Below are 27,900 nucleotides of genomic sequence, written 5' to 3'. Positions count from 1 at the left end.
GAAGAAAAATGTGACCAAAAGCAGACTTACTAGCAAGTACACATTTTAGTTTAAATAACTCTATAGATACGATTTTCCAAAATAATATATCATTTTCATGTGGGAGAAAACTCACTGGTTTTTTTAAATTGCCCTGAATGTTATGACAGAATATGTTATAGAAGCAAAACTGTGGAGAGGAAATTTTCATGATGATTAAAAAAATTGGGTCCACAGTATTTCCTTTAAAAAAAAACCTCAATAATTTTAATAATTCCAAAAGCTTTTTACATCTCTTTAAATTTCTACCATTATTTCAAAAAAGAAAACTTTATATATCCACCTACATTATCTCTGACAAAAAGATCTCATTATACACTTAAAATATTTATTAGGGGGTCTAAACTTTAGAACTAAGTACTCTCCTCAAGACATTTGTCCTGACGGAATATGAAAAAAGGAGTGATTAATTCTTTTGTATACCTCTGTAATCTTGACTACCATCATTTCAAAACCTGTAAACTTTACATTCCAACTTACATTCTCTTTCACAAAAGCTCCCATGGATACTTACAATCTTAAGTAGATTGTCTTATACTTTACAACTGATTAAGTGCTCTCCTCAAGACAGCTCATGTTTGGAGAGAATGTGCACAATGTAAAGATCGTATCTTAATATAGTAGATGCTCACTAAGTGTGTGTTTCTTAAGTTGCCCTGTAATCAGCATTCTACTAAAATAGTTATGTCAAAAGTCAACAGTGAACTGCAAATGACCCAATCTGGTGGCCTTTCCCTAGCCTCATTCTGCTTCACTATATCTATAATATTAGATGATTTCTTTTCAATAATGCGTTCATTTTTTGAATCCTCCTACTTTCATTTTTACATCTCTGAGAACTAAGCCAGGCTCTCTCCCCTTCTTCACCCCTCCAATGGGGCTTTCCCCATAGTTCTGTCCTCAGCTCACGACACATGGCATATGAGTTTATCTGCTATATCAGAAAGGGAACTGAATTAAGTGTGAGAAGAACTGCATTCAAATCCTAATCATGCTTCGAATGAACTATGTGAATATTATCAGTCACTTAAACTTTGGAGTTTGTTTCTTCTTCTATAAGCAGTGAGATGAAACTACTTACCCTACCTACATTATAGGGTTAAAATGAGGATCAAAAACGAGGATAAAGTTTTGATAAGCATTATTCCTATGCAAATGAATATTACTTATGATTAATTATTGGCATCAGAAAACAGCTCGGTCACTGCTGCTATAAGACAGGTTCTTTGTGCCCCCTTAGGGATCAAACCATAACCTTGTATTACCCATATTTGAAACAACCTAGTCCAACAGGCCCAAGCCATACAGAGTAATTCTTCTTTGCATATGTTTATCATAAAATCTAAGTTTTCATTATTTTGAAGTAGTATTTCACAAGGCCTTTGATAAGGATGCCAACTCTCTTAACATTAGAGTGTTAGCAGAAGTAGTCATCGTGTAGTGTTTAAAATGCTCATCAAATATCTATACAAGTCCTTTGCATGTGCTGTTAAATCCCTGAATGCTGCTAAATTAATAAGCAGTGTATAATCTATAAAAACTACAAACATCTATTCCTATATATTCTGGGCTGCATATTCTATTGCAAGCATTTAAACATTGGATTATTCATATTACAGGAGCATGGACTCACAGGTTGCTCATAAATTCCAGGACCTTCACTGGATCCCCACCACCAGCTCTACCAGTGCCAACTCCACCCACAGGAATTGGTCCTCCTCCTCCCAACTCCTTTACCTCTACTATATACCATATCCACCACCATCACTTTGGGGACCTCCTGCTCCAGGATCACTTCCTGCTCTAACTTAGGAAATGAAGCAGAAATAAATGCATAAATCTGAACTTCATGTATTGATTCTTGAACTGAATGACTTGATTCTCCATGAAGAGAATCAAATGGTCAAAGGCAATTTTTTTTTTGCTGAGGAAGATTTGCCCTGGGCTAACATCTGTGCCAATCTTCCTCTATTTTTTATGTGGTTCACTGCCACAGCATAGCTGACAAGTGGTGTAGGTCCATACCTGGGATCCAAATGCACGAACCCAGGCCGCTGAAGTGGAGCATGCCGGACTTAACCACTATGCCATGGGGCTGGCCCTGGTCAAAGGCAATTTTTTTTTTTTTTTTTTTTTTGGTGAGGAAGATCAGCCCTGAGCTAACATCCATGCTAATCCTCCTCTTTTTGCTGAGGAAGACCGGCTCTGAGCTAACATCTATTGCCAATCCTCCTCTTTTTTTTTTCCCCAAAGCCCCAGTAGATAGTTGTATGTCATAGTTGCACATCCTTCTAGTTGCTGTACGTGGGACGCGGCCTCAGCATGGCTGGAGAAGCAGTGCGTTGGTGCGCACCCGGGATCCGAACCCGGGCCGCCAGTAGCGGAGTGCGCACACTTAACCGCTAAGCCACAAGGCCAGCCAAAAGGCAAATTTTTCACTAGAGGTTTCTGGCATCTTCTAGCCACCAAGTCATTAATACGAAAATAACTGCATAGCTGTGTACAAGTATGATATAATGTTAGAGAATATGACTGCTGACTCTTGCTTTCCTTTGTGAGCTCACCGTCTTATGTTCCTCTTTCAGTTCAGTATCTCAATAATTTGAAACTCCATAGGGAATATGAAATTCATGTAGAAGACCAAGAGGAAACAGTCAAGTGGTAGTTTCTGATGGCTGCCATAACAATTCCCACAAACTAGGTGGTTTATAAAAACAAATTTCTCTCTCACAGTTCTGGAGGGCAGAAGTCCACAATAAAGGTGTAGGTAGCACCATACTCCCTTGAGGCTCTAGGGGACAATCTCTTCCTTGCCTTTTCCAGCTTCCAGCACATTTGGCATTCCTTGGTTCACAGCCACATATCTGTTCTGTCTTCACATTGCCTTCTCCTCCTAGTGTCTGTGTGTAAACTTCCCTCTGCCACGAGTGGATACATGCAGTTGCATTTATGGCCCACCCAAGTGAGTTTTGCATATTCATCTTTTATTCTATACCGTTATTAAATTCATTTATTAGCGCTAGTATTTTTTTTGAAGATTCTTTGGGATACTTGATGTATTAGAATTATGTCACCTGCAAAAAGATTTCCCAATTTGGATGCCTTCTATTTCATGTTCTGGCCTAACTGCTATAGCTAGAACTTCCAGTAAAATCTTGAACTGGCAATAACCGACATCCTTGTCTTCTTCCTGATTTTAACAGGAAAGATTTCAGTCTTTCAGCATTGAGTATGACATTAGCTGTGGGTTTTTGACATATGCCCTTTATTATGCTGAGGAAGTTTCTTTCTATTTCTCTTCTATTGAGTGTTATCATAAAAGGGTACTGGATTTTGTCAAGTGGTTATTCTGCATCAATTGAGATAATCATGTAGTTTTTCACCTTCATTCTATTTTAAGTGTATATTACATTGATTAATTTTCCTATGTTGATCCAGCCTTGCATTCCTGGAATAAATCTCACTTGTTCCTGGTCTTTAATCTTTTAATATGCTGTTGGATTAGCTTTGCTACCATTTAGTTGAGGATTTTTATGTGTATATTCATATAAGATATTGATCTATAGTTTTCTTGTGTTATTTTTGCTTGGCTTTGGTATCAGGGTAATGTTGGTTACAAATAATGACATAGGATGGTGTAAGTGTTAATTTTATGTGTCAGCACGGCTAAGCCATACCACCTAGATATTTGGTCAAACACCAGTCTAAACTTGAAGTGAAGGTATTTTTTAGATGAGATTAACATTTCAATAATTAAAGCAAATTACTATATATAAGGTAGGTGGGCTTCATCCAATCAATTCAAGGCCTTAAAACAAAAAAGACAGAGGTCTTCCAAGGAAGAGGGAATTCTAACTCCACACTGACAGCAGCTGTAACATGAACTTTTTCATGGGTCTCTAGCGTGCCAGCCTAATAAGCAGATTTTGTACTTATCAACTTCGATATCACACAAGCCAATTCCATAAAATAAATCTATCTTCCTCTGTATATGGCTCCATTTCTCTGGAGAACCCTAACTAATACAGATGTATTCCTTGATCTGTTTTGGGAAGATGTGAGAAGGACTGGTGTTAATTCCCCTTTAAAATGACTGGTATAAGGAAAGAGATCTTATACAGGGTTTACACTTGTTCAAATGATTTTGGGCTGGCCCCGTGGCTTAGCGGTTAAGTGCGCGTGCTCCGCTGCTGGCGGCCTGGGTTCGGATCCCGGGCGTGCACCGACGCACCGCTTCTCCGGCCATGCTGAGGCCGCGTCCCACATACAACAACTAGAAGGATGTGCAGCTATGACATACAACTATCTACTGGGGCCTTGGCGGAAAAAATAAATAAATAAATAAAATTACAAATGATTTTGATTACTTATATTCAATTCCTTTACTTATTATCTGTGTGTCCAAATTTCCTATATTTTCTTTAGTTGCTTTTGGTAATTTGTGTCTTTCTGATAATTTCACCTAATTATATAATTTGTTGTGTACAATTACTCATAATACAATTGTATCACCCTTCTAATTTCTGTTGGATCAGCAGTGATGTCTGACTTGCATTACTAATTCTAATCACATTTTCTCTATTCAGTCTAGCTATAGATATGTCAATTTTCTATTCAATTCAAAGAACCAACTTTTAGTTTTCTTCATTCCTTTTTTCTCTATTTCATTTATCCCTGCCTTAATCTTTATTATTTTCTTCCCTTCTGATAGCTTTCGGTTTAGCTAGCTTATCTTTTTCTGATTTCTAAGTGGAAGGTTAGGTTGTTGATTTAAGAAGTTTCTTCTTAAAAATTCCTTCTGAATACTGCATTCTCTGCAAAACAATCTGTAGAAGTCGCTTCTTTAAAGTAAAAAATTCAATGGTTTTTACTATATTAAGAGCTGTGCACCCATTAGCAAAATCAATTTTAGAACATTTTCATCACAACAAAAAGAAATCCGAGATGATTACCAATCATTCCAATATCCCACCAACCCAATTTCATGGCAAGCAACATGGACTCCTCCTGTCCTAAACATTGGCTCATAATGATGAGGAGCATTTTCTTTCGGAAATACCTAGCAAGCTCCATTTGAGCCGAAGGCTTTTATTTCTAGGTACTACTGTAAAATCGCATTTAAGAGCTGAAAAGAGAAACAAAGCAAGACCTGCTACCACCACAACCATAGGGATCCTACTGACCCCAAGAATTCAGAGTGGTGTTCCACTAGGGTGCGTCCAAACAGGAGAACATTTGAAGAAATATGGCCAAACAAGATCAATGCACTGTTGGCCACAAGAGGGCCACAAAAACTAAGAGCACATGATCAAGCTACTCATCTCTGCTTCTGTGACTATGGGGGAATATAAATGAATATCTTGAAAAAACGATTCCTTTCGGCCCAAATGGAGACATAAAACCTCAAATAACCGGCAGCCTGATGATTCTTTGTGAAATACACACTAGCTATCACCTCTGTGGCCGAACACAGGTACCACGGCACTGATTTTGAGGGATAGGGGATTTTCCTCTAGGATGTGGCCAAGTTATCCTTAATGCCACTATTGGAGATGCCCTTTGATTTCTTTCTGGTGAACCCAGGAGACTGGAGGAGACACATGACCCTACCGTTAAGAGGCCTCTGCACCAATGAGCTGTGACTACCAGGTGCTGTGAAAGAAGCTAACACCGGGAAGCTTGGCCCTGCAGCTGCCAATTCGATTCTCCTCCCGCCCCGGCTCCTCCGTCCCGGAGAGGGCCGTTCCCTTCTGAACTCTCAGTGCGTACTCTCGCTGGGCCTCAGGCCCCCTTGGCACTGGGTAGCCAGGCTCCACACGCTGGACAGAAGAACGTCACTGGGCCCGCCTCTAAGGCCGCCGATGGCAACGCAACTCCGGTGCCCGCGGTGGTCTTTGGCAGGGCTGCACCGTTGGGTGGCCGAGAGAGGCTTCCGGGGCCCAACCCGCTCACGCTTGGAGGGGAAGGGGCCCACGGCCAAAGGCTCACAGCCTCGCCCCGCCGGCTCCTGAGAGCCCCGCCCAGACATGGCGGCCACCGGGAGCCGAGCCTCGGCTTCCTGTGCCCGACCCGCCGGGCACCGGGCCGCGGCGCCTCGTCCCGGTGCCTGTCTCTGGAGCTGCCAGGGCCCGAGACCCGGCCTTGGGCCACGCCTCGCCGCGCCTGGCGGAGCCTTCAATCTCTAGGGGACACTGTCCCTTGTCCCCGACGTCACTCCCTCGTCAGTCCTCCCCAGGAGGGGACAGCGCAGGGTTCGCGGGATCGGTCGAGCCTTTCCTCTTGATGGCAGTATTGCACCAGAAATGCCAACGCCGCACTCTCCAAGTCCTCTCCCTCCGCCCTTTGCCCGAGGAAAAAAACACCAACCCGTGTCCAACCTGGCTAAGGCAAGGTGGCTGGCCACTCTGGGGGTGCGGGGGCGCGCCTCAAAGTCTGGCGCTCCATCCTGCAGGGCCTCCGTCTCCGGCGGGTCCTCTTAGCCCGCCTTCATGACAAAAAAGCAAGGACTCCGCATCGAGGCGCCCTAGCAGCGGACCTGAACGTAATCCCTAGCTATACCTTCGGTACTCCGGGTGTGCCTAAGACCTTGGGAAACACGCCGAGCGTTGGCACCGGGTCCCAGTCCCCGCCTCCCCCACCCCGGCAGGGCACATCCTCACAAGTCACCGAGGGGCCAGTTTGACCGAGAGGCCAAAGGGCGGCGGCCCACAGGCACGTGGCGCGGCGGTGGGGGGGCGGAGGGGGACAAGAGTGAGGGCCTGGCGCTTACCCCACGACGCCCCGCACCCCCGGACCCCCGCTGTGCGGGGCGCGGACGGTGGTCCCCACGGGTCAGTCGGGAGGGCAGCCGGACGCCGCTCCCGGGACGCCCAAGCGGCCTCCCGCCGGACTCAGGGTCCATCTCTTGACAACTCCCACGGGAAGGCCGGGGATGGGAAAACACCCAGGTGTGAGCAGGCTCCCGAGGACTCCGGTGGATCACACCTTGGAGCGTCTGGGAGCCACTGGAGACACATGCCCCTGCCGTCAGCGGCCTCCGGCGCCCGTCTGCTCTGACTGGAGCCTCTCGAGCCCGGGGAGACTCGCCGTCGCCGTCGCCGTCGCCGCACAGGCTGGCTGAGGGAACACACTCCCGATGCCAAGTGGTCTGGGCACGCGGCCGTGCAAAGAGACGAGACGTGGCGCCACGTGACCTTGTCTTCTCTCCCTTCCCCTCGTTGCTTTCTCTGAGCACGCGTTCCCCTCTCTCTCGAACTCTGAAACTGCCGGGCTCCCAGGTGTGGGCAAACTTTCCCGCTTCCTGAGGTGCATCAAAGGAAACCCAAAAGAGCCTCCTAGTGTCGAGCGCAGGTCTTCGGGGACCCACGCTCACGGAGAGGGGGCTGTGCAGGTCGGGGGCGAGGTGTCTGTGCCCACGGCCACCTGTGTGCGCGCGCAGGCACGCAGCTGCACACGTTTCCACACGGAGCGCACGTACGTGTCCACGCGGATTCATGCCGCACGGGACTCCAGGAACCTCAGCTCTTGAGAGACCTTCTACTTTTGGTCACTCGCGGTACGCGATACGACAGGAGTGCAGCAACGAATCAGACCGAGGCTCCCATCGCCTCCTTCTCCCCACGGCAGGGGGCAGGAGCGTCCCTGGGTTGTTGTACAGGAAAGCCACGCCCGCACGGAGGCAGCGTGCGCCGGTGTGTGTGTGTGTGTGTGTCACGGACGGCGGAAGGCTCCTTTAGGGGTGGTGTGTGTGTGTGCGCGTCGGTGTGTGTGTGTGTGTGTGTGTGTGTGTGTGTCACGGACGGCGGAAGGCTCCTTTAGGGGTGGCGGGTGGCATCTTTCCTCCCTCCCCGACTGGACCGTGAAGGGCTCTCGGGATTGCCAAACCACTTCCTCCTGAAGGCAGGGTTGCCGCAGAAATGCCAGCCTGCCCTTGCTGCGGGACCCCGCCTCCGCCTTCGCTGACCAAGAAACGCCGACCAGCGTCTGACCTCCCTAATCCACGGTGCCACACGCTCACTGGCCCGCCTGGTGAAGACTTCAATGGTTTTGAGCCAGAATAGGAAGCGTCCTCCTCACGGCAAGATTGTTTCAAGAAGAGACACGAGGAAGAAGAAAGGGAGAGAGAAAACACCGGCGGTTTCTGCTCACTCACACACGCACACACAGGCACACGCACGCGACATTTCCACACGGAAGAAGGGAAGTACACCTCCTCGGGACTTCACGCTTTCAAGTTCCTCGGTTTGTCAAGAGACAGACTTGGGGAGCAGGCAGAGATTGACAGCGGGCTGCCCGATGCCCGCCCGAACCCTGCACGCCCCCCAGCACGCGCACCCTCTTAGTATTCCAGCAAGAGGGTGTTCCCAAGTCCTCCCTGGTCTGGCGGAGGGCCGTGGCGCAGTGAGCTGGGCCCAAGAGCAATCGGGAGACGATGGGAAGAAGAGCTAGGGAGGGCTCCACTCAAAAGTAAAGGAGGCAAAAGGCCTGACAGGCCTGGTTCGCCCCAAAGGGTCTCCAAGGACCTCTCGCCACGTGGAGCTGGGACTGCTACTTCTCGTGGCTGCGGTGGGGAGCCGAATGGTCACATCACTGGCAGTTGGCTTCACAGGGCCTAGGGCCTGGGCCCGGGCCCAGGTGCAGGTGCAGGTGCAGGTGCAGGCCTAGGCCCCTCACGCAGGTCAAGGCGTAGGTCCAGGGCGGGCCCGGGCCCAGGTCCAGGGCCACGGCCACATCCACGCCCACGCCCACGCCCACGCCCACGCCCACGCCCACGCCGGGTCCGGGTCCGGGTCCAGGGCCCGGTGTAGGTGCAGCTCATGCTCCAGGCTCAGGCCCAGGCCGGGCCCAATCCCTTTCCTCCTCCCTGATCCTGGAGGACACAGTCCTCGCGTTCCACGTACCGATCGATCGCCTTAACTAACGTACACAGATGATCTACATGCTCGGCCACGCAAACGGTTTCTTCCGGTTCCACAATCGGGACCTCGCTCCAGAGCCTTTTCTACCGTGGCTGAGAACTGCGGAAGGGTACACCAGTGTCCTCGTGCCACGAGCCTACCTTGGGAGTCTTTCCTCCTTGAGGCTTGCTGAACTCCCAGAATCACCGCCTTTTTCCTCGGATGGAATCAACTGTCTGGGAAAAGGAGAAGGAAGAGAGCAGAGGGCCCTCACTCACCCGGAACACCAGCGCCTACAGATGACCGGCGTCTCCGTTTTCCTTTCTCTTCCTTTCCTTCCACTCGGCCTCGCCTGCAACGAGAGCGCCGAACGCCCTTCACTCAGTGTGGGGCCACCCGCCACAGTGCTGGTTCACAGGGGGCCGCAAACACCCCGCCCAGGCAACCTCCAGAGTGTTTTCGGTTACTGCTCAGACCAGCTCTGGGGTCAACCAAAACTTCTGAATAAAGCAGAGTGTGAAAAAAACCAGCTCCACTCATCTTTCGGAAACGGCGCGGCTGTCGCTCAGGGGCTGTTAGAAAGAAGCAGCCCTTACAGAACCGTGTCGGGTGAAACCTAAAGGAAGATACCTTCCCCCACCATCTCTTTTCTGTGGGAACCACAGCCTTCGCCCTGGCGTTTATACTGGCAGAGCATTCCTCCTCGGCCCTGGACCCGTGTGACTAGGGCGGGACACTGACGGACATCGTGGCAAGCCCGCTCTGCCCACCACAAACGGAAACACAGACCCTGACCAGAAGCTCGTTTGACTCGAGGGTCAGCGGGCACTAGCCGTCTCCTGTCCGGTCCCACACAGATCCACCGCATCCATCTTCCCGGGATGAGGGCATCCGCTCCGGGATGGGGCCCAGTTACGATTTACCCCACCGCTTTCCTCGGGGTGGACAACCGTGGGTGCTGGACAACGTACCCCGGGCACGCACACTTGGCACTTTGGTAACCACGACTCTGTACGCCGCCTCATGGCCAGTTCGGTCGAAGACAGAAGACGAGAGGAAGAAGGAAAAGAGAAACGTGGCGCCCAAAGAGACGGGACAAGGCAAATAACCTACGCCCCTGCCCCCAGGCAGACACACGGGCACCCCACCTTGGGCAGCTGTCAGAAGAGAAACGGAGCGGTGCGGGCAGAAGAGGACTCGACTCGACTCCGCACAGACGTGCCAAGGCCAGGGCACGCACGTGCTGTGAGAGCAGCCGAACGAAAAAAGAGCGTATACGACTACGTGAGCCTTGTGGGGTCAGCGCGGCCCTCTGTGCCCGCCTGCCTTCATTCGCATTCAACCCCGGAAGCATACCCAGGGAGAAGTTACACGTGGTCCCCACTGCGGTGAGGCAGTCGGAAGGCAGAGGGACAACTTGGGGGCGGTCATGGCGCGAAGGTGAGGGCTTTTCCCGGGACTGGGAGAAGTTTCTATCCACAGCGGCATCCCCAAGGCGGTTACAGGGAAAAGCACAGGGGAAGGGAATTTATGTGTATGTTTACATACGTGTAAATATATGTTATATTTCTTATATACGTACATATATACACACACGTATACATACATATAAATACACACACACAACCCCCCCACACACACATACCTACACGTGCATGTGTGTACGAGATGGAGAATGCACGAACGAAGGAAGGAGTGTGTGTGTGTGTGTGTGTGTGTGTCTGGGTGTGCACAGCCTTGCTGGCTGGGGGTGGGGGGGGGCGGGGCGGGCCGGGGGGTGGAGGGCAGACGGCAGGCACGCTCACGGAGAGCTTCCCAGAAGGGGCTGCCGCACAAACGGCCCTCACCGAGGACATCGGCCTGTGGGATCTCCACCTGTCCCATGGACTCCTCTCCCCACCAAAACCATCCTGGGGCCCTCAATGACGGAGTGACTGCCTGAGGTCCCTGGAGGTGAGCAGGGGCAATCCACCTCCCTGTCTTGTCACCTGACCGGGCCCCCGTCAGTTCCTCCTGCTGCCTCGGTGGCCTGCGCCTTCTCGGGCCCGCTCCGAGTCCTTGCACCAGATGAGGTAGCTGGAGGAGAGCAGGAGGGAAGCTGGGATGCAAGGAGAAGAGGGGAAATCCTGGTCCTCGTGCCACCTCGAGCTAGGAATCAAGTTTTCTGGGAAAGTTAGGACTCTGCCGAGAAGACTCGTGTGGACTCGTATGGATAGCCATCGACAAGTGTGCGGAGAAAACAGGGTCCCTGTCCCCCGCCAGCCAAGGCGGACTTCAACCTCCCAGAGAGATGCGGAGGTGGATCCACAGGCGCGTGTATTCCTTCGGCCGCCTTTATAGGTACATTCCTACTCCCAACTAGAAGCCCAAAAGGAAGGGACACCCCCTCCCCCAACACCCCAGGACAGCCAACCGCACTTGGAGGGCTTGGATGGCTTCTGGGCCTGCCTTGGCCTTTTTTGATCCGCAAAGGGCGGAGGGAGAGGCCTCGCGCACAAGGGTGGTTGGCATTTCTGGAGCAACAGTGCCATCAAGCGGAAGCTTTTTGAGCACGGGCCTCAAGGCCCTGTCTGTGGATCCGGTGGGGGAAGGCCTGTGGCGGGAGGAAGTGTGGGTTTGGGGCACTCGGAGGAATCCGGGGCCGGATTCGGATGCCCGGCACACCTCCGGAGTCAGTGTGGAAGCGACACGCGGTGGACCGACGGAGGCGGGCTCGCCCACCGAGGAGCCCCCTGCTGCCAGGCCTGCCGGGCTCCCCAGGCTGTGGGGGCGTGGCCTCGGCAGCCGCCATGTTCTGGAACCGGGAGCTGATGACGCTGCTCCTACCTGCAGGGCATCTGGCCGGTGGATCCTTGCCCTCCCGGCAGGAGCNGCGTNGGCCAGCGGGGAGCCTGAGGTCCCAGGGCCACGGGGAACCCAGGACCCGATGCCCCGTCGGAGGCCCCCGGCCCAGCCACCATGAGAAAAGGGGGCAGGGAAGGCCGCGGCGGCCACCCTGTCAGGGGCGGCATTTGGCAGACAGGATGGAGAATTTCCTGATCATTTGCTACTAGACCTAGACAAGGAAGAGCGACGCAGGTGCACTGCGGTGCGGCTTCGAAGTTCGAGTTGTGTTTTGTTTACTTTGGCTCCCGCCAAAAGAGTCTGGGTCCCAGGCAAACCAGCATCCCAGTCAGCCCCTCTCGTGGCAAGTATCAGAGGGTGTCGACTCCCACTCGGCATCGGATCTGATCCAACAAGACCGGGATCGGCACCCTGACAGGGACATCATCCTCCGCAGACAGGGGACCGCGGTCTGTTTTCCGCACTTCTCCTCGGCCTCCCTCCCGGTGTATGGGTCCTCTTGGTTGGAGAGACTCCTGGGATTTCCCCACGGGGTCCGTGTCCTGCGGGTAGGGCCATCGGCCCTGGCCACCAATCAGACCTTGTAGGTCAGGACCTGACCCCAGGGCTGGGCAAAGAGGGTTGGCCCCGAAAGGCTCTGCCCACACAAGACCGCCCGGCAAAATTTCAGGCGACTCACAAGTGTGAAAGGAAGGGGCAGGGAGCGGGTTTGGCACCCTTCCAGGTGAAAGCAAGGGGTGTGTGCGGAGGGGGCCGTGAGCCTGGAGACCTGCTCCCAGATTCTCCCACCCACCCCACCCCACGCTCCCCGCTGACCCCTAGGCAGGTAGGAGCCAGGCCAAGGGCACGAACGAACGAGCCACCCCAGAGGTTCTTCTTCCACAAGTGGGCTATCGGGACAGACAGGGTCTAGAAGGAACGGCCGGGCGGCCGTCCACCGGGAATAGGCACCTCGTTCCTGGCCCTGGCGGACAAGCTGCATCGGGAGGGAGGGGCAGTCTCGCTCGACCCAACCGAAGTGAGCTCTAGGCAGACTCCTTCACACCTCTTGCTCGATTCCCCAGCTGCCTGGGGACAGCGGTGGAGTGGCAAGCATGGGGTTGAGACCCACAGAGCCAGGGGCGAATGCACGCCAGGGCCGCTCATTCGCATCGCCCAACTGAGGCTCTGGGCCACTTGGGGAAGGTGGCCAAGGAGCCCAAGTCTGCAAATGCGTGGCCTGGGCGTCAGCTCCTCCTCTGTTCTCTTTGCCACTCAGGGAGGTGGGTCGCGGAGCCCTCGGGGACAGGCCTGTGCCAGAATCCTGGAGACGCCAGGAGATGGCCCTGCAGCTGCCAATTCGATTCTCCTCCCGCCCCGGCTCCTCCGTCCCGGTGAGGGCCGTTCCCTTCTGAACTCTCAGTGCGTACTCTCGCTGGGCCTCAGGCCCCCTTGGCACTGGGTAGCCAGGCTCCACACGCTGGACAGAAGAACGTCACTGGGCCCGCCTCTAAGGCCGCCCGATGGCAGCGCAACTCCGGTGCCAGCGGTGGTCTTTGGCAGGGCTGCACCGTTGGGTGGCGAGAGAGGCTTCGGGGCCCAACCCGCTCACGCTTGGAGGAAGGGGCACACGGCCAAAGGCTCACAGCCCCGGCCCGCCCGGTCTCTGAAACCCGCCCAGACATGGCGGCCACCGGGGAGCCGAGCCTCGGCTTCCTGTGCCCGACCCGCCGGGCACCGGGGCCGTGCGCCTCGTCCCGGTGCCTGTCTCTGGAGCTGCCAGGGCCCGAGACCCGGCCTTGGGCCACGCCTCCCCGCCGCGCCTGGCGGAGCCTTCAATCTCTAGGGGACACTGTCCCTTGTCCCCGACGTCACTCCCTCGTCAGTCCTCCCCAGGAGGGGACAGCGCAGGGTTCGCGGGATCGGTCGAGCCTTTCCTCTTGATGGCAGTATTGCACCAGAAATGCCAACGCCGCACTCTCCAAGTCCTCTCCCTCCGCCCTTTGCCCGAGGAAAAAAACACCAACCCGTGTCCAACCTGGCTAAGGCAAGGTGGCTGGCCACTCTGGGGGTGCGGGGGCGCGCCTCAAAGTCTGGCGCTCCATCCTGCAGGGCCTCCGTCTCCGGCGGGTCCTCTTAGCCCGCCTTCATGACAAAAAAGCAAGGACTCCGCATCGAGGCGCCCTAGCAGCGGACCTGAACGTAATCCCTAGCTATACCTTCGGTACTCCGGGTGTGCCTAAGACCTTGGGAAACACGCCCGGCGTTGGCACGGGTCCCAGTCCCCGCCTCCCCACCCGGCAGGGCACATCCTCACAAGTCACCGAGGGGCCAGTTTGACCGAGAGGCCAAAGGGCGGCGGCCCACAGGCACGTGGCGCGGCGGTGGGGGGGCGGAGGGGGACAAGAGTGAGGGCCTGGCGCTTACCCCACGACGCCCCGCACCCCCGGACCCCCGCTGTGCGGGGCGCGGACGGTGGTCCCCACGGGTCAGTCGGGAGGGCAGCCGGACGCCGCTCCCGGGACGCCCAAGCGGCCTCCCGCCGGACTCAGGGTCCATCTCTTGACAACTCCCACGGGAAGGCCGGGGATGGGAAAACACCCAGGTGTGAGCAGGCTCCCGAGGACTCCGGTGGATCACACCTTGGAGCGTCTGGGAGCCACTGGAGACACATGCCCCTGCCGTCAAGCGGCCTCCCGGCGCCCGTCTGCTCTGACTGGAGCCTCTCGAGACCGGGGAGACTCGCCGTCGCCGTCGCCGTCGCCGCACAGGCTGGCTGAGGGAACACACTCCCGATGCCAAGTGGTCTGGGCACGCGGCCGTGCAAAGAGACGAGACGTGGCGCCACGTGACCTTGTCTTCTCTCCCTTCCCCTCGTTTTTCGTTTTCTCTGAGCACGCGTTCCCCTCTCTCTCGAACTCTGAAACTGCCGGGCTCCCAGGTGTGGGCAAAACTTTCCCGCTTCCTGAGGTGCATCAAAGGAAACCCAAAAGAGCCTCCTAGTGTCGAGCGCAGGTCTTCGGGGACCCACGCTCACGGAGAGGGGGCTGTGCAGGTCGGGGCGAGGTGTCTGTGCCCACGGCCACCTGTGTCTTGTGGCGCGCAGGCACGCGCAGCTGCACACGCGTTTCCACACGGAGCGCCGCGTGCGTGTCCACAGCGGATTCATGCCGCACGGGACTCCAGGAACCTCAGCTCTTGAGAGACCTTCTACTTTTGGTCACTCGCGGTACGCGATACGACAGGAGTGCAGCAACGAATCAGACCGGAGGCTCCCATCGCCTCCTTCTCCCCACGGCAGGGGGCAGGGAGCGTCCCTGGGTTGTTGTACAGGAAAGCCACGCCCCGCACGGAGGCAGCGTGTGCGTCGGTGTGTGTGTGTGTGTGTGTCACGGACGGCGGAAGGCTCCTTTAGGGGGTGGTGTGTGTGTGTGTGCGCGTCGGTGTGTGTGTGTGTGTGTGTGTGTGTGTGTCACGGGACGGCGGAAGGCTCCTTTAGGGGGTGGCGGGTGGCATCTTTCCTCCCTCCCCCCGACTGGACCGTGAAGGGCTCTCGGGATTGCCAAACCACTTCCTCCTGAAGGCAGGGTTGCCGCAGAAATGCCAGCCTGCCCTTGCTGCGGGGACCCCGCCTCCGCCCTTCGCTGACCAAGAAACGCCGACCAGCGTCTGACCTCCCTAATCCACGGTGCCACACGCTCACTGGCCCGCCTGGTGAAGACTTCAATGGTTTTGAGCCAGAATAGGAAGCGTCCTCCTCACGGCAAGATTGTTTCAAGAAGAGACACGAGGAAGAAGAAAGGGAGAGAGAAAACACCGGCGGTTTCTGCTCACTCACACACGCACACACAGGCACACGCACGCGACATTTCCACACGGAAGAAGGGAAGTACACCTCCTCGGGACTTCACGCTTTCAAGTTCCTCGGTTTGTCAAGAGACAGACTTGGGGAGCAGGCAGAGATTGACAGCGGGCTGCCCCGATGCCCGCCCCCCCGAACCCTGCACGCCCCCCAGCACGCGCACCCTCTTAGTATTCCAGCAAGAGGGTGTTCCCAAGTCCTCCCTGGTCTGGCGGAGGGCCGTGGCGCAGTGAGCTGGGCCCAAGAGCAATCGGGAGACGATGGGAAGAAGAGCTAGGGAGGGCTCCACTCAAAAGTAAAGGAGGCAAAAGGCCTGACAGGCCTGGTTCGCCCCAAAGGGTCTCCAAGGACCTCTCGCCACGTGGAGCTGGGACTGCTACTTCTCGTGGCTGCGGTGGGGAGCCGAATGGTCACATCACTGGCAGTTGGCTTCACAGGGCCTAGGGCCTGGGCCCGGGCCCAGGTGCAGGTGCAGGTGCAGGTGCAGGCCTAGGCCCCTCACGCAGGTCAAGGCGTAGGTCCAGGGCGGGCCCGGGCCCAGGTCCAGGGCCACGGCCACATCCACGTCCACGTCCACGTCCACGTCCACGTCCACGCCCACGCCCGGGTCCGGGTCCGGGTCCAGGGCCCGGTGTAGGTGCAGCTCATGCTCCAGGCTCAGGCCCAGGCCCGGGCCCAATCCCTTTCCTCCCTCCCTGATCCTGGAGGACACAGTCCTCGCGTTCCACGTACCGATCGATCGCCTTAACTAACGTACACAGATGATCTACATGCTCGGCCACGCAAACGGTTTCTTCCGGTTCCACAATCGGGACCTCGCTCCAGAGCCTTTTCTACCGTGGCTGAGAACTGCGGAAGGGTACACCAGTGTCCTCGTGCCACGAGCCTACCTTGGGAGTCTTTCCTCCTTGAGGCTTGCTGAACTCCCAGAATCACCGCCTTTTTCCTCGGATGGAATCAACTGTCTGGGAAAAGGAGAAGGAAGAGAGCAGAGGGCCCTCACTCACCCGGAACACCAGCGCCTACAGATGACCGGCGTCTCCGTTTTCCTTTCTCTTCCTTTCCTTCCACTCGGCCTCGCCTGCAACGAGAGCGCCGAACGCCCTTCACTCAGTGTGGGGCCACCCGCCACAGTGCTGGTTCACAGGGGGCCGCAAACACCCGCCCAGGCAACCTCCAGAGTGTTTTCGGTTACTGCTCAGACCAGCTCTGGGGTCAACCAAAACTTCTGAATAAAGCAGAGTGTGAAAAAAACCAGCTCCACTCATCTTTCGAGCTTGGCGCGGCTGTCGCTCAGGGCTGTTAGAAAGAAGCAGCCCTTACAGAACCGTGTCGGGTGAAACCTAAAGGAAGATACCTTCCCCCACCATCTCTTTTCTGTGGGAACCACAGCCTTCGCCCTGGCGTTTATACTGGCAGAGCATTCCTCCTCGGCCCTGGACCCGTGTGACTAGGGCGGGACACTGACGGACATCGTGGCAAGCCCGCTCTGCCCACCACAAACGGAAACACAGACCCTGACCAGAAGCTCGTTTGACTCGAGGGTCAGCGGGCACTAGCCGTCTCCTGTCCGGTCCCACACAGATCCACCGCATCCATCTTCCCGGGATGAGGGCATCCGCTCCGGGATGGGGCCCAGTTACGATTTACCCCACCGCTTTCCTCGGGGTGGACAACCGTGGGTGCTGGACAACGTACCCCGGGCACGCACACTTGGCACTTTGGTAACCACGACTCTGTACGCCGCCTCATGGCCAGTTCGGTCGAAGACAGAAGACGAGAGGAAGAAGGAAAAGAGAAACGTGGCGCCCAAAGAGACGGGACAAGGCAAATAACCTACGCCCCTGCCCCCAGGCAGACACACGGGCACCCCACCTTGGGCAGCTGTCAGAAGAGAAACGGAGCGGTGCGGGCAGAAGAGGACTCGACTCGACTCCGCACAGACGTGCCAAGGCCAGGGCACGCACGTGCTGTGAGAGCAGCCGAACGAAAAAAGAGCGTATACGACTACGTGAGCCTTGTGGGGTCAGCGCGGCCCTCTGTGCCCGCCTGCCTTCATTCGCATTCAACCCCGGAAGCATACCCAGGGAGAAGTTACACGTGGTCCCCACTGCGGTGAGGCAGTCGGAAGGCAGAGGGACAACTTGGGGGCGGTCATGGCGCGAAGGTGAGGGCTTTTCCCGGGACTGGGAGAAGTTTCTATCCACAGCGGCATCCCCAAGGCGGTTACAGGGAAAAGCACAGGGAAGGGAATTTATGTGTATATTTACATACGTGTAAATATATGTTATATTTCTTATATACGTACATATATACACACACGTATACATACATATAAATACACACACACAACCCCCCCACACACACATACCTACACGTGCATGTGTGTACGAGATGGAGAATGCACGAACGAAGGAAGGAGTGTGTGTGTGTGTGTGTGTGTGTGTGTGTGTGTGTGTGCGCGCGCGCGCGCGCGCGCGCTGGGGGGTGGGGTGGGGCGGGGTGGGCCGGGGGGTGGAGGGCAGACGGCAGGCACGCTCACGGAGAGCTTCCCAGAAGGGGCTGCCGCACAAACGGCCCTCACCGAGGACATCGGCCTGTGGGATCTCCACCTGTCCCATGGACTCCTCTCCCCACCAAAACCATCCTGGGGCCCTCAATGACGGAGTGACTGCCTGAGGTCCCTGGAGGTGAGCAGGGGCAATCCACCTCCCTGTCTTGTCACCTGACCGGGCCCCCGTCAGTTCCTCCTGCTGCCTCGGTGGCCTGCGCCTTCTCGGGCCCGCTCCGGAGTCCTTGCACCAGATGAGGTAGCTGGAGGAGAGCAGGAGGGAAGCTGGGATGCAAGGAGAAGAGGGGAAATCCTGGTCCTCGTGCCACCTCGAGCTAGGAATCAAGTTTTCTGGGAAAGTTAGGACTCTGCCCGAGAAGACTCGTGTGGACTCGTATGGATAGCCATCGACAAGTGTGCGGAGAAAACAGGGTCCCTGTCCCCCGCCAGCCAAGGCGGACTTCAACCTCCCAGAGAGATGCGGAGGTGGATCCACAGGCGCGTGTATTCCTTCGGCCGCCTTTATAGGTACATTCCTACTCCCAACTAGAAGCCCAAAAGGAAGGGACACCCCCTCCCCCAACACCCCAGGACAGCCAACCGCACTTGGAGGGCTTGGATGGCTTCTGGGCCTGCCTTGGCCTTTTTTGATCCGCAAAGGGCGGAGGGAGAGGCCTCGCGCACAAGGGTGGTTGGCATTTCTGGAGCAACAGTGCCATCAAGCGGAAGCTTTTGAGCACGGGCCTCAAGGCCCTGTCTGTGGATCCGGTGGGGAAGGCCTGTGGCGGGAGGAAGTGTGGGTTTGGGGCACTCGGAGGAAGCCGGGGCCGGATTCGGTTGCCCGGCACACCTGCGGAGGCAGTGTGCGGCGACACGCGGTGGACCGACGGAGGCGGGCTCGCCCACCGAGGAGCCCCCTGCTGCCAGGCCTGCCGGGCTCCCCAGGCTGTGGGGGCGTGGCCTCGGCAGCCGCCATGTTCTGGAACCGGGAGCTGATGACGCTGCTCCTACCTGCAGGGCATCTGGCCGGTGGATCCTTGCCCTCCCGGCAGGAGCGACGTGGGCCAGCGGGGAGCCTGAGGTCCCAGGGCCACGGGGAACCCAGGACCCGATGCCCCGTCGGAGGCCCCCGGCCCAGCCACCATGAGAAAAGGGGGCAGGGAAGGCCGCGGCGGCCACCCTGTCAGGGGCGGCATTTGGCAGACAGGATGGAGAATTTCCTGATCATTTGCTACTAGACCTAGACAAGGAAGAGCGACGCAGGTGCACTGCGTTGCGGCTTCGAGTTCGAGTTGTGTTTTGTTTACTTTGGCTCCCGCCAAAAGAGTCTGGGTCCCAGGCAAACCAGCATCCCAGTCAGCCCCTCTCGTCCCAAGTATCAGAGGGTGTCGACTCCCACTCGGCATCGGATCTGATCCAACAAGACCGGGATCGGCACCCTGACAGGGACATCATCCTCCGCAGACAGGGGACCGCGGTCTGTTTTCCGCACTTCTCCTCGGCCTCCCTCCCGGTGTATGGGTCCTCTTGTTTGGAGAGACTCCTGGGATTTCCCTTGCGGGGTCCGTGTCCTGCGGGTAGGGCCATCGGCCCGGGCCACCAATCAGACCTTGTAGGGCAGGACCTGGCCCCAGGGCTGGGCAAAGAGGGTTGGCCCCGAGCGGCTCTGGCCACACAAGGCCGCCCGGCGAAAGTTGAGGCGACTCACAAGTGGAAAGGAAGCGGCAGGGAGCGGGTTTCGGCACCCTTCCAGGTGAAAGCAAGGGGTGTGTGCGGAGGGGGGGCCGTGAGCCTGGAGACCTGCTCCCAGATTCTGCCACCCACCCCCCCCCCGCCCCCCGCTGACCCCTAGGCAGGTAGGAGCCAGGCCAAGGGCACGAACGAACGAGCCACCCCAGAGGTTCTTCTTCCACAAGTGGGCTATCGGGACAGACAGGGTCTAGAAGGAACGGCCGGGCGGCCGTCCACCCGGGAATAGGCACCTCGTTCCTGGCCCTGGCGGACAAGCTGCATCGGGAGGGAGGGGGCAGTCTCGCTCGACCCAACCGAAGTGAGCTCTAGGCAGACTCCTTCACACCTCTTGCTCGATTCCCCAGCTGCCTGGGGACAGCGGTGGGTGGCAAGCATGGGGTTGAGACCCACAGAGCCAGGGGCGAATGCACGCCAGGGCCACTCATTCGCATCGCCCAAGTGAGGCTCAGGGCCACTTGGGGAAGGTGGCCAAGGGAGCCCAAGTCTGCAAATGCGTGGCCTGGGCGTCAGCTCCTCCTCTGTTCTCTTTGCCACTCAGGGAGGTGGGTCGCGGAGCCCTCGGGGACAGGCCTGTGCCAGAATCCTGGAGACGCCAGGAGATGGCCCTGCAGCTGCCAATTCGATTCTCCTCCCGCCCCGGCTCCTCCGTCCCGGTGAGGGCCGTTCCCTTCTGAACTCTCAGTGCGTACTCTCGCTGGGCCTCAGGCCCCCTTGGCACTGGGTAGCCAGGCTCCACACGCTGGACAGAAGAACGTCACTGGGCCCGCCTCTAAGGCCGCCGATGGCAACGCAACTCCGGTGCCCGCGGTGGTCTTTGGCAGGGCTGCACCGTTGGGTGGCCGAGAGAGGCTTCCGGGGCCCAACCCGCTCACGCTTGGAGGGGAAGGGGCACACGGCCAAAGGCTCACAGCCCCCGGCCCCGCCGGGCTCCTGAGAGCCCCGCCCAGACATGGCGGCCACCGGGGAGCCGAGCCTCGGCTTCCTGTGCCCGACCCGCCGGGCACCGGGGCCGTGCGCCTCGTCCCGGTGCCTGTCTCTGGAGCTGCCAGGGCCCGAGACCCGGCCTTGGGCCACGCCTCCCCGCCGCGCCTGGCGGAGCCTTCAATCTCTAGGGGACACTGTCCCTTGTCCCCGACGTCACTCCCTCGTCAGTCCTCCCCAGGAGGGGACAGCGCAGGGTTCGCGGGATCGGTCGAGCCTTTCCTCTTGATGGCAGTATTGCACCAGAAATGCCAACGCCGCACTCTCCAAGTCCTCTCCCTCCGCCCTTTGCCCGAGGAAAAAAACACCAACCCGTGTCCAACCTGGCTAAGGCAAGGTGGCTGGCCACTCTGGGGGTGCGGGGGCGCGCCTCAAAGTCTGGCGCTCCATCCTGCAGGGCCTCCGTCTCCGGCGGGTCCTCTTAGCCCGCCTTCATGACAAAAAAGCAAGGACTCCGCATCGAGGCGCCCTAGCAGCGGACCTGAACGTAATCCCTAGCTATACCTTCGGTACTCCGGGTGTGCCTAAGACCTTGGGAAACACGCCGAGCGTTGGCACCGGGTCCCAGTCCCCGCCTCCCCCACCCCGGCAGGGCACATCCTCACAAGTCACCGAGGGGCCAGTTTGACCGAGAGGCCAAAGGGCGGCGGCCCACAGGCACGTGGCGGGGCGGTGGGGGGGCGGAGGGGGACAAGAGTGAGGGCCTGGCGCTTACCCCACGACGCCCCGCACCCCCGGACCCCCGCTGTGCGGGGCGCGGACGGTGGTCCCCACGGGTCAGTCGGGAGGGCAGCCGGACGCCGCTCCCGGGACGCCCAAGCGGCCTCCCGCCGGACTCAGGGTCCATCTCTTGACAACTCCCACGGGAAGGCCGGGGATGGGAAAACACCCAGGTGTGAGCAGGCTCCCGAGGACTCCGGTGGATCACACCTTGGAGCGTCTGGGAGCCACTGGAGACACATGCCCCTGCCGTCAAGCGGCCTCCCGGCGCCCGTCTGCTCTGACTGGAGCCTCTCGAGACCGGGGAGACTCGCCGTCGCCGTCGCCGTCGCCGCACAGGCTGGCTGAGGGAACACACTCCCGATGCCAAGTGGTCTGGGCACGCGGCCGTGCAAAGAGACGAGACGTGGCGCCACGTGACCTTGTCTTCTCTCCCTTCCCCTCGTTTTTCGTTTTCTCTGAGCACGCGTTCCCCTCTCTCTCGAACTCTGAAACTGCCGGGCTCCCAGGTGTGGGCAAAACTTTCCCGCTTCCTGAGGTGCATCAAAGGAAACCCAAAAGAGCCTCCTAGTGTCGAGCGCAGGTCTTCGGGGACCCACGCTCACGGAGAGGGGGCTGTGCAGGTCGGGGGCGAGGTGTCTGTGCCCACGGCCACCTGTGTGCGCGCGCAGGCACGCAGCTGCACACGTTTCCACACGGAGCGCACGTACGTGTCCACGCGGATTCATGCCGCACGGGACTCCAGGAACCTCAGCTCTTGAGAGACCTTCTACTTTTGGTCACTCGCGGTACGCGATACGACAGGAGTGCAGCAACGAATCAGACCGGAGGCTCCCATCGCCTCCTTCTCCCCACGGCAGGGGGCAGGGAGCGTCCCTGGGTTGTTGTACAGGAAAGCCACGCCCCGCACGGAGGCAGCGTGTGCGTCGGGGTGTGTGTGTGTGTGTGTGTGTGTGTGTGTGTGTGTGTGTGTGTGTGTGTGTGTGTGTGTGTGTGTGTGTGTGTGTGTCACGGACGGCGGAAGGCTCCTTTAGGGGGTGGTGTGTGTGTGTGTGCGCGTCGGTGTGTGTGTGTGTGTGTGTGTGTGTGTGTGTGTGTCACGGGACGGCGGAAGGCTCCTTTAGGGGGTGGCGGGTGGCATCTTTCCTCCCTCCCCCCGACTGGACCGTGAAGGGCTCTCGGGATTGCCAAACCACTTCCTCCTGAAGGCAGGGTTGCCGCAGAAATGCCAGCCTGCCCTTGCTGCGGGGACCCCGCCTCCGCCCTTCGCTGACCAAGAAACGCCGACCAGCGTCTGACCTCCCTAATCCACGGTGCCACACGCTCACTGGCCCGCCTGGTGAAGACTTCAATGGTTTTGAGCCAGAATAGGAAGCGTCCTCCTCACGGCAAGATTGTTTCAAGAAGAGACACGAGGAAGAAGAAAGGGAGAGAGAAAACACCGGCGGTTTCTGCTCACTCACACACGCACACACAGGCACACGCACGCGACATTTCCACACGGAAGAAGGGAAGTACACCTCCTCGGGACTTCACGCTTTCAAGTTCCTCGGTTTGTCAAGAGACAGACTTGGGGAGCAGGCAGAGATTGACAGCGGGCTGCCCCAATGCCCGCCCCCCCGAACCCTGCACGCCCCCCAGCACGCGCACCCTCTTAGTATTCCAGCAAGAGGGTGTTCCCAAGTCCTCCCTGGTCTGGCGGAGGGCCGTGGCGCAGTGAGCTGGGCCCAAGAGCAATCGGGAGACGATGGGAAGAAGAGCTAGGGAGGGCTCCACTCAAAAGTAAAGGAGGCAAAAGGCCTGACAGGCCTGGTTCGCCCCAAAGGGTCTCCAAGGACCTCTCGCCACGTGGAGCTGGGACTGCTACTTCTCGTGGCTGCGGTGGGGAGCCGAATGGTCACATCACTGGCAGTTGGCTTCACAGGGCCTAGGGCCTGGGCCCGGGCCCAGGTGCAGGTGCAGGTGCAGGTGCAGGCCTAGGCCCCTCACGCAGGTCAAGGCGTAGGTCCAGGGCGGGCCCGGGCCCAGGTCCAGGGCCACGGCCACATCCACGTCCACGTCCACGTCCACGTCCACGTCCACGCCCACGCCCGGGTCCGGGTCCGGGTCCAGGGCCCGGTGTAGGTGCAGCTCATGCTCCAGGCTCAGGCCCAGGCCCGGGCCCAATCCCTTTCCTCCCTCCCTGATCCTGGAGGACACAGTCCTCGCGTTCCACGTACCGATCGATCGCCTTAACTAACGTACACAGATGATCTACATGCTCGGCCACGCAAACGGTTTCTTCCGGTTCCACAATCGGGACCTCGCTCCAGAGCCTTTTCTACCGTGGCTGAGAACTGCGGAAGGGTACACCAGTGTCCTCGTGCCACGAGCCTACCTTGGGAGTCTTTCCTCCTTGAGGCTTGCTGAACTCCCAGAATCACCGCCTTTTTCCTCGGATGGAATCAACTGTCTGGGAAAAGGAGAAGGAAGAGAGCAGAGGGCCCTCACTCACCCGGAACACCAGCGCCTACAGATGACCGGCGTCTCCGTTTTCCTTTCTCTTCCTTTCCTTCCACTCGGCCTCGCCTGCAACGAGAGCGCCGAACGCCCTTCACTCAGTGTGGGGCCACCCGCCACAGTGCTGGTTCACAGGGGGCCGCAAACACCCCGCCCAGGCAACCTCCAGAGTGTTTTCGGTTACTGCTCAGACCAGCTCTGGGGTCAACCAAAACTTCTGAATAAAGCAGAGTGTGAAAAAAACCAGCTCCACTCATCTTTCGGAAACGGCGCGGCTGTCGCTCAGGGGCTGTTAGAAAGAAGCAGCCCTTACAGAACCGTGTCGGGTGAAACCTAAAGGAAGATACCTTCCCCCACCATCTCTTTTCTGTGGGAACCACAGCCTTCGCCCTGGCGTTTATACTGGCAGAGCATTCCTCCTCGGCCCTGGACCCGTGTGACTAGGGCGGGACACTGACGGACATCGTGGCAAGCCCGCTCTGCCCACCACAAACGGAAACACAGACCCTGACCAGAAGCTCGTTTGACTCGAGGGTCAGCGGGCACTAGCCGTCTCCTGTCCGGTCCCACACAGATCCACCGCATCCATCTTCCCGGGATGAGGGCATCCGCTCCGGGATGGGGCCCAGTTACGATTTACCCCACCGCTTTCCTCGGGGTGGACAACCGTGGGTGCTGGACAACGTACCCCGGGCACGCACACTTGGCACTTTGGTAACCACGACTCTGTACGCCGCCTCATGGCCAGTTCGGTCGAAGACAGAAGACGAGAGGAAGAAGGAAAAGAGAAACGTGGCGCCCAAAGAGACGGGACAAGGCAAATAACCTACGCCCCTGCCCCCAGGCAGACACACGGGCACCCCACCTTGGGCAGCTGTCAGAAGAGAAACGGAGCGGTGCGGGCAGAAGAGGACTCGACTCGACTCCGCACAGACGTGCCAAGGCCAGGGCACGCACGTGCTGTGAGAGCAGCCGAACGAAAAAAGAGCGTATACGACTACGTGAGCCTTGTGGGGTCAGCGCGGCCCTCTGTGCCCGCCTGCCTTCATTCGCATTCAACCCCGGAAGCATACCCAGGGAGAAGTTACACGTGGTCCCCACTGCGGTGAGGCAGTCGGAAGGCAGAGGGACAACTTGGGGGCGGTCATGGCGCGAAGGTGAGGGCTTTTCCCGGGACTGGGAGAAGTTTCTATCCACAGCGGCATCCCCAAGGCGGTTACAGGGAAAAGCACAGGGGAAGGGAATTTATGTGTATGTTTACATACGTGTAAATATATGTTATATTTCTTATATACGTACATATATACACACACGTATACATACATATAAATACACACACACAACCCCCCCACACACACATACCTACACGTGCATGTGTGTACGAGATGGAGAATGCACGAACGAAGGAAGGAGTGTGTGTGTGTGTGTGTGTGTGTGTGTGTGTGTGTGTGTGCGCGCGCGCGCGGGGGGGGGGGGGGGGGGGGGGGGGGGGGGGGCGGGGGGGTGGAGGGCAGACGGCAGGCACGCTCACGGAGAGCTTCCCAGAAGGGGCTGCCGCACAAACGGCCCTCACCGAGGACATCGGCCTGTGGGATCTCCACCTGTCCCATGGACTCCTCTCCCCACCAAAACCATCCTGGGGCCCTCAATGACGGAGTGACTGCCTGAGGTCCCTGGAGGTGAGCAGGGGCAATCCACCTCCCTGTCTTGTCACCTGACCGGGCCCCCGTCAGTTCCTCCTGCTGCCTCGGTGGCCTGCGCCTTCTCGGGCCCGCTCCGGAGTCCTTGCACCAGATGAGGTAGCTGGAGGAGAGCAGGAGGGAAGCTGGGATGCAAGGAGAAGAGGGGAAATCCTGGTCCTCGTGCCACCTCGAGCTAGGAATCAAGTTTTCTGGGAAAGTTAGGACTCTGCCCGAGAAGACTCGTGTGGACTCGTATGGATAGCCATCGACAAGTGTGCGGAGAAAACAGGGTCCCTGTCCCCCGCCAGCCAAGGCGGACTTCAACCTCCCAGAGAGATGCGGAGGTGGATCCACAGGCGCGTGTATTCCTTCGGCCGCCTTTATAGGTACATTCCTACTCCCAACTAGAAGCCCAAAAGGAAGGGACACCCCCTCCCCCAACACCCCAGGACAGCCAACCGCACTTGGAGGGCTTGGATGGCTTCTGGGCCTGCCTTGGCCTTTTTTGATCCGCAAAGGGCGGAGGGAGAGGCCTCGCGCACAAGGGTGGTTGGCATTTCTGGAGCAACAGTGCCATCAAGCGGAAGCTTTTTGAGCACGGGCCTCAAGGCCCTGTCTGTGGATCCGGTGGGGGAAGGCCTGTGGCGGGAGGAAGTGTGGGTTTGGGGCACTCGGAGGAATCCGGGGCCGGATTCGGATGCCCGGCACACCTCCGGAGTCAGTGTGGAAGCGACACGCGGTGGACCGACGGAGGCGGGCTCGCCCACCGAGGAGCCCCCTGCTGCCAGGCCTGCCGGGCTCCCCAGGCTGTGGGGGCGTGGCCTCGGCAGCCGCCATGTTCTGGAACCGGGAGCTGATGACGCTGCTCCTACCTGCAGGGCATCTGGCCGGTGGATCCTTGCCCTCCCGGCAGGAGCGACGTGGGCCAGCGGGGAGCCTGAGGTCCCAGGGCCACGGGGAACCCAGGACCCGATGCCCCGTCGGAGGCCCCCGGCCCAGCCACCATGAGAAAAGGGGGCAGGGAAGGCCGCGGCGGCCACCCTGTCAGGGGCGGCATTTGGCAGACAGGATGGAGAATTTCCTGATCATTTGCTACTAGACCTAGACAAGGAAGAGCGACGCAGGTGCACTGCGTTGCGGCTTCGAGTTCGAGTTGTGTTTTGTTTACTTTGGCTCCCGCCAAAAAGAGTCTGGGTCCCAGGCAAACCAGCATCCCAGTCAGCCCCTCTCGTCCCAAGTATCAGAGGGTGTCGACTCCCACTCGGCATCGGATCTGATCCAACAAGACCGGGATCGGCACCCTGACAGGGACATCATCCTCCGCAGACAGGGGACCGCGGTCTGTTTTCCGCACTTCTCCTCGGCCTCCCTCCCGGTGTATGGGTCCTCTTGTTTGGAGAGACTCCTGGGATTTCCCGCACGGGGTCCGTGTCCTGCGGGTAGGGCCATCGGCCCTGGCCACCAATCAGACCTTGTAGGTCAGGACCTGACCCCAGGGCTGGGCAAAGAGGGTTGGCCCCGAAAGGCTCTGCCCACACAAGACCGCCCGGCAAAATTTCAGGCGACTCACAAGTGTGAAAGGAAGGGGCAGGGAGCGGGTTTCGGCACCCTTCCAGGTGAAAGCAAGGGGTGTGTGCGGAGGGGGGGCCGTGAGCCTGGAGACCTGCTCCCAGATTCTCCCACCCACCCCACCCCCACGCTCCCGCTGACCCCTAGGCAGGTAGGAGCCAGGCCAAGGGCACGAACGAACGAGCCACCCCAGAGGTTCTTCTTCCACAAGTGGGCTATCGGGACAGACAGGGTCTAGAAGGAACGGCCGGGCGGCCGTCCACCCGGGGAATAGGCACTCGCTCCTGGCCCTGGCGGACAAGCTGCATCGGGAGGGAGGGGCAGTCTCGCTCGACCCAACCGAGAAGTGAGCTCTAGGCAGACTCCTTCACACCTCTTGCTCGATTCCCCAGCTGCCTGGGGACAGCGGTGGGTGGCAAGCATGGGGTTGAGACCCACAGAGCCAGGGGCGAATGCACGCCAGGGCCACTCATTCGCATCGCCCAAGTGAGGCTCAGGGCCACTTGGGGAAGGTGGCCAAGGGAG

At 58.0% G+C, this 27,900-nt stretch overlaps 1 long non-coding RNA gene across 4 annotated transcripts in view; it reads right to left on the bottom strand.

The window, feature by feature from the left end:
- The window catches only part of LOC147911808 (uncharacterized), a 110,401-nt gene that overhangs the window by 67,888 nt on the left and 14,613 nt on the right, over positions 1 to 27,900 (bottom strand). For 3 of the 4 annotated variants that reach the window (XR_015550341.1, XR_015550340.1, XR_015550339.1), the window contains exons 3-5: positions 24,120 to 24,193; positions 16,629 to 16,702; positions 9,215 to 9,288 (exon numbers count right to left, since the gene is read on the bottom strand). This is a non-coding gene — a long non-coding RNA (uncharacterized LOC147911808). Of the gene's footprint in view, positions 1 to 8,903; positions 9,289 to 16,628; positions 16,703 to 24,119; positions 24,194 to 27,900 lie in introns of those variants that run through there. The other variant, XR_015550338.1, reaches the window with a different exon arrangement.

The sequence above is a fragment of the Ceratotherium simum genome, chromosome X (assembly GCF_057802395.1).
Source record: "Ceratotherium simum simum isolate JZ-2026a chromosome X, ASM5780239v1, whole genome shotgun sequence".
NCBI lineage: Eukaryota > Metazoa > Chordata > Mammalia > Perissodactyla > Rhinocerotidae > Ceratotherium > Ceratotherium simum.
This window is presented reverse-complemented; position numbering and strand designations above follow the sequence as displayed.